Raw genomic sequence first — 5,833 nt, 5'->3', positions numbered from 1 at the left:
TGATTCTAGAACTTAAAGTTTGAATCTTTCTTAACAAGCAAGTAACAAACTTCAAATTTTTGAATCAAAACATTAATTGTTTATGTTATTTTCGAAAATTTGATGGAAATATAAGAAAAAGATTTTTGAAAAAGATTTTTGGAATTTTCGAAAATAACTAAGAATTTTGAAAAAGATTTGATTTTTAAAAAAGATTTTGAAAAAAATAAGATTTTCAAATTGAAAATTTGATTTGACTCATTCGCAACAACTTGATTTTTAAAAATTTTGAAAAAGTTAATCCAAATTTTCGAATTTGATGAGAGAAAAAGGGAAAGATATTTTTTTATTTTTGAATTTTTTTGAAAAACATGAAAATTATGCAATGTATGAAATTTTTAGATCAAAACAATGAATGCATGCAAGAATGCTATGAATGTCAAGATGAACACCAAGAACACTATGAAGAACATGATGAACATCAAGAACATATTTTTGAAAAATTTTTAATGCAAAGAAAACATGCAAGACACCAAACTTAGAATTCTTTAATGCTTAGACACTAAGAATTCAAGAATGCATATGATAAACATGAAAAGACACAAAACAAAAAATCATCAAGATCAAACAAGAAGACTTACCAAGAACAACTTGAAGATCATGAAGAACACAATGAATGCATGAAATTTTCGAAAAATGCAAGATGCATATGCAAGTGACACCAAACTTATAATGTGACTCAAGACTCAAACAAGAAACACAAAAATATTTTTGATTTTTATGATTTTCTAATTTTTTGGATTTTTTTCGAAAATTATATATAAAAAAAAGAAAAAATAAGGATTCCAAAATTTTTAATATGAATTCCAGGAATCTTGCCATGTTAGTCTAAAGCTTCAGTCCAGGAATTAGACATGGCTCACTAGCCAGCCAAGCTTTCAAAGAAAGCTCCAGTCCAAAACACTAGACATGGCCAATGGCCAGCCAAGCTTCAGCAGATATGGATACTTTTCAAGTATAGAATAACTAAGTATGTGAGAATCTCTTCTTTTGTGATGGTAAGTTGAAACCCCAGTCCAAAAATTAGACATGGCTTACAGCCAGCCAGGCTTCAACAAATCATCATGAAACACTAGAATTCATTCTTAAAAATTTTGAATAAAATTTTTGAAAACATTTTTATATTTTTCGAAAACAAAAGAGAATTTTGAAAATATTTTTGAAAGATTTTTGAAAACAAAACAAAAAGAAAATTACCTAATCTAAGCAACAAGATGAACCGTCAGTTGTCCAAACTCAAACAATCCCCGGCAACGGCGCCAAAAACTTGGTGCACGAAATTGTGATGTCCAGGCTCAAACAAATCCTGGTAATGGCTCCAAAGCTTGGTGCTTTGATCTTAATTCATAATTGTCACAACTTCGATACAACTAACCAGCAAGTGCACTGGGTCGTCCAAGTAATACCTTACGTGAGTAAGGGTCGAATCCCACGGAGATTGTTGGTATGAAGCAAGCTATGGTCACCTTGTAAATCTCAGTCAGGCAGATATAAAACAGTGATATGGTTTTCGAATAATGAATAATAAAATAGGGATAGAGATACTTATGTAAATCATTGGTGGGAGTTTCAGATAAGCGAATGGAGATGCTTTTCGTTCCTCTGAACCTCTGCTTTCCTGCTATCTTCATCCAATCAGTCTTACTCCTTTCCATGGCTGGCTTTATGCAAGGGCATCACCGTTGTCAGTGGCTACATCCCCTCCTCTCAGTGAATAATATGCTCACGCACCCTGTCACGGCACGGCTATTCATCTGTCGGTTCCCGATCATGCTGGAATAGGATTCACCCTCCTTTTGCGTCTGTCACTAACGCCCAGCACTCGCGAGTTTGAAGCTCGTCACAGTCATTCAATCATTGAATCCTACTCAGAATACCACAGACAAGGTTTAGACCTTCCGGATTCTCTTGAATGCCGCCATCATTCTAGCTTACGCCACGAAGATTCCGGTTAGGAGATCTAAGAGATACTCATTCTAGCTTAATTCATGTAGAACAGAAGTGTTTGTCAGGCACGCGTTCATAAGGGAGAAGGATGATGAGCGTCACACATAATCATCACCTTCATCACGTTCTTGGGTGCGAATGGATATCTTAGAAGCAAAATAAGAAGAATTGAATAGAAAACAGTAGTACTTTGCATTAATCTTTGAGGAACAGCAGAGCTCCACACCTTAATCTATGGAGTGTAGAAACTCTACCGTTAAAAATACATAAGTGAAGGTCCAGGCATGGCCGAGATGGCCAGCCCCCTAAAACGTGATCACAGGATCCAAATACAATCCAGGATGCCTAATACAATAGTAAGAGGTCCTATTTATAATAAACTAGTCACTAGGGTTTACATGAGTAAGTAATTGATGCATAAATCCACTTCCGGGGCCCACTTGGTGTGTGTTTGGGCTGAGCTTAAGTGTAGCACGTGCAGAGGCCATTTGTGGAGTTGAACGCCAGTTTCTGTGCCAGTTTGGGCGTTCAACTCTGGTTCTGGATCCTTTTCTGGCGCTAGACGCCAGATTTGGGCAGAAGGCTGGCGTTGAACGCCAGTTTACGTCGTCAATTCTTGGCCAAAGTATGGAGTATTATATATTTCTGGAAAGCCCTGGATGTCTACTTTCCAACGCAATTGGAAGCGCGCCATTTCTAGTTCTGTAGCTCCAGAAAATCCACTTTGAGTGTAAGGAGGTCAGAATCCAACAGCATCAGCAGTCCTTTTTCAACCTCTGAATCTGATTTCTGCTCAAGTCCCTCAATTTCAGCCAGAAAATACCTGAAATCACAGAAAAACACACAAACTCATAGTAAAGTCCAGAAATGTGAATTTAACATAAAAACTAATGAAAACATCCCTAAAAGTAACTAGATCCTACTAAAAACATACTAAAAACAATGCCAAAAAGCGTATAAATTATCCGCTCATCACAACACCAAACTTAAATTGTTGCTTGTCCCCAAGCAACTGAAAATCAAATAGGATAAAAAGAAGAGAATATACTATAAATTCCAAACTATCAATGAAACATAGCTTCAATCAAATGAGCGGGACTTATAGCTTTTTGCCTCTTGAATAGTTTTGGCATCTCACTTTATCCATTGAGGTTTAGAATGATTGGCCTCTATAGGAACTTCAGATTTTGAACAGTGTTATTGACTTCTCCTAGTTCAGTATGATGATTCTTGAACACAGCTTCTTTATGAGTCTTGGCCGTGGCCCTAAGCACTTTGTTTTCCAGTATTACCACCGGATACATAAATGCCACAGACACATAATTGGGTGAACCTTTTCAGATTGTGACTCAGCTTTGCTAAAGTCCTCAATTAGAGGTGTCCAGGGTTCTTAAGCACACTCTTTGTTTTTTTTGCTTTGGACCTTGACTTTAACCGCTCAGTCTCAAGTTTTCACTTGACACCTACACGCCACAAGCACATGGTTAGGGACAGCTTGGTTTAGCCGCTTAGACCAGGATTTTATTCCTTTAGGCCCTCCTATCCACTGATGCTTAAAACCTTGGGATCCTTTTTAATTGCCCTTGCCTTTTGGTTTTAAGGGTTATTGGCTTTTTCTGCTTGCTTTTTCTTTTTCTTTCTTTTTTTTTTTTCGCCTACTTTTTTTTTTTTCTGCAAGCTTTATTCTTTGCTGCTTTTTCTTGCTTCAAGAATCATTTTTATGATTTTTCAGATTATCAAATAACATGTCTCCTAGTCATCATTCTTTCAAGAGCCAACATATTTAACATTCTTAAACAACAACTTCAAAAGACATATGCACTGTTCAAGCATACATTCAGAAAACAAGAAGCATTGTCACCACATCAATATAATTAAGCTAAGTTCAAGGATAAATTCGAAACTCATGTACTTCTTGTTCTTTTGAATTAAAACATTTTTCATTTAGGAGAGGTGATGGATTCATAGGACATTTATATCTTTAAGACAAAGTTACTAACTACTAATGATCATGTAATGAAGACACAAACATAGATAAGCACATAACATAGAAAACGAAAAACAGAAGGAAGAAGAACAAGGAATGAATCCACCTTAGTGATGGTGGCGTTTCCTTCTTGAGGAACCAATGATGTCCTTGAGCTCTTCTATGTCTCTTCCTTGTCTTTGTTGCTCCTCCCTCATTGCTTTTTGATCTTCTCTTATTTCATGCAGCATGATGGAGTGCTCTTGATGTTCCACCCTTAGTTTTCCCATATTGGAACTCAATTCTTCTAGGGAGGTGTTGATGTGCTCCCAATAGTTTTGTGGAGGAAAGTGCATTTGAGGCATTTCCGGAATCTCATGGTGATGAGCTTCTTGCGCCTCTTGAGCTCCATGACTGGGCTCTCTTGCTTGCTCCATCTTTTTCTTAGTGATGGGCTTGTCCTCTTTGATGAGGATATCTCCCTCTATGTCAATCCCAGCTGAATTGCATAGGTGGCAAATGAGGTGAGGAAAGGCTAACCTTGCCATGGTGGAGGACTTGTCAGCCACCTTGTAGAGTTCTTGAGGTATAATCTCATGAACTTCCACCTCTTCTCCAATCATGATGCTATGGATCATGATGGCCCGGTCTATAGTAACTTCAGACCGGTTGCTAGTGGGAATGATTGAGCATTGAATAAACTCCAACCATCCTCTAGCTATAGGCTTGAGGTCCAATCTTCTTAGTTGAACCGGCTTGCCTTTGGAGTCAATCTTCCATTGAGCTCCTTCTACACATATGTCCATAAGGACTTGGTCCAACCTTTGATCAAAGTTGACTCTCCTTGTGTAGGGGCGTGCGTTCTCTTCCATGTATGGCAAGTTGAACGCCAACCTCATATTTTCCGGACTAAAATCCAAGTATTTCCCCCGAACCATTGTAACATAGTTCTTTGGATCCGGGTTCTTACTTTGATCATGGTTCTTGGTGATCCATGCATTGGCATAGAACTCTTGAACCATTAGGATGCCGACTTGTTGGATGGGATTTGTTAGAACTTTCCAACCTCTTCTTTGAATTTCATGTCGGATCTCCGGATACTCATTTCTTTTGAGTTTAAAAGGGACCTCAGGGATCACCTTCTTCTTGGCCACAACATCATAGAAGTGGTCTTGATGGGCTTTGGAGATGAACCTTTCTGTAAATCATGTTGCTTGTATGCGAAGTTTGTATTCATAGGTTTTGATGAATGACAAACCAACAAACGACATGAAAGACAAACCAACAAACAACTTGAATGAACAAGCATATTGAAAGATCAACTAACATTCAACATTGAGGAATGAAGAGTTGAAAGCAACACAACAACAACAAGAAACTCAAGTCCACAACATTTGAAGACAAGTATAGTGTCTTAGGACTTAGGTAACTTCTTGTTAAGAACCAATTGCTAAATCTCTCAACACACACTCACAAAATGTTTTGATGCACATCTTGCAATTCGATGCTAGCCAAATGGTTTAAAAACTTGTTTTCAAAGGTACAAAAGCATAGGAATTGACTCTAACAAGTTTGAGATCAATCCTAAGTAGTTTGAAGTGATTTTAAGCCATTCTTTAAGGTTTGCATCGATGCACACACATCTTGCATCGATGCAAAGCATGCAACGACTTGTTGCATCGATGCAAAGATGTTTGCATCGATGCAACCTAGCTGAAAATTCAAATTTCAGCTTCAAAGACACATTTGCATCGATGTAAAGTGTTATGCATCGATGCAAATGATTCAAAAATATAAAAAACGGCTAGTTTTAACAAAACGGCTCCATCCCATTAACTCCCCAACGTTTCTAAGGTTTGGGAAGTCTATAAATAGATGGAT

Source organism: Arachis ipaensis, chromosome B1, assembly GCF_059453495.1.
Source record: "Arachis ipaensis isolate K30076 ecotype BB chromosome B1, ASM5945349v1, whole genome shotgun sequence".
Lineage (NCBI taxonomy): Eukaryota > Viridiplantae > Streptophyta > Magnoliopsida > Fabales > Fabaceae > Arachis > Arachis ipaensis.
The sequence above is the reverse complement of the archived record's forward strand: the minus strand, read 5'-3'. Positions refer to the sequence as shown.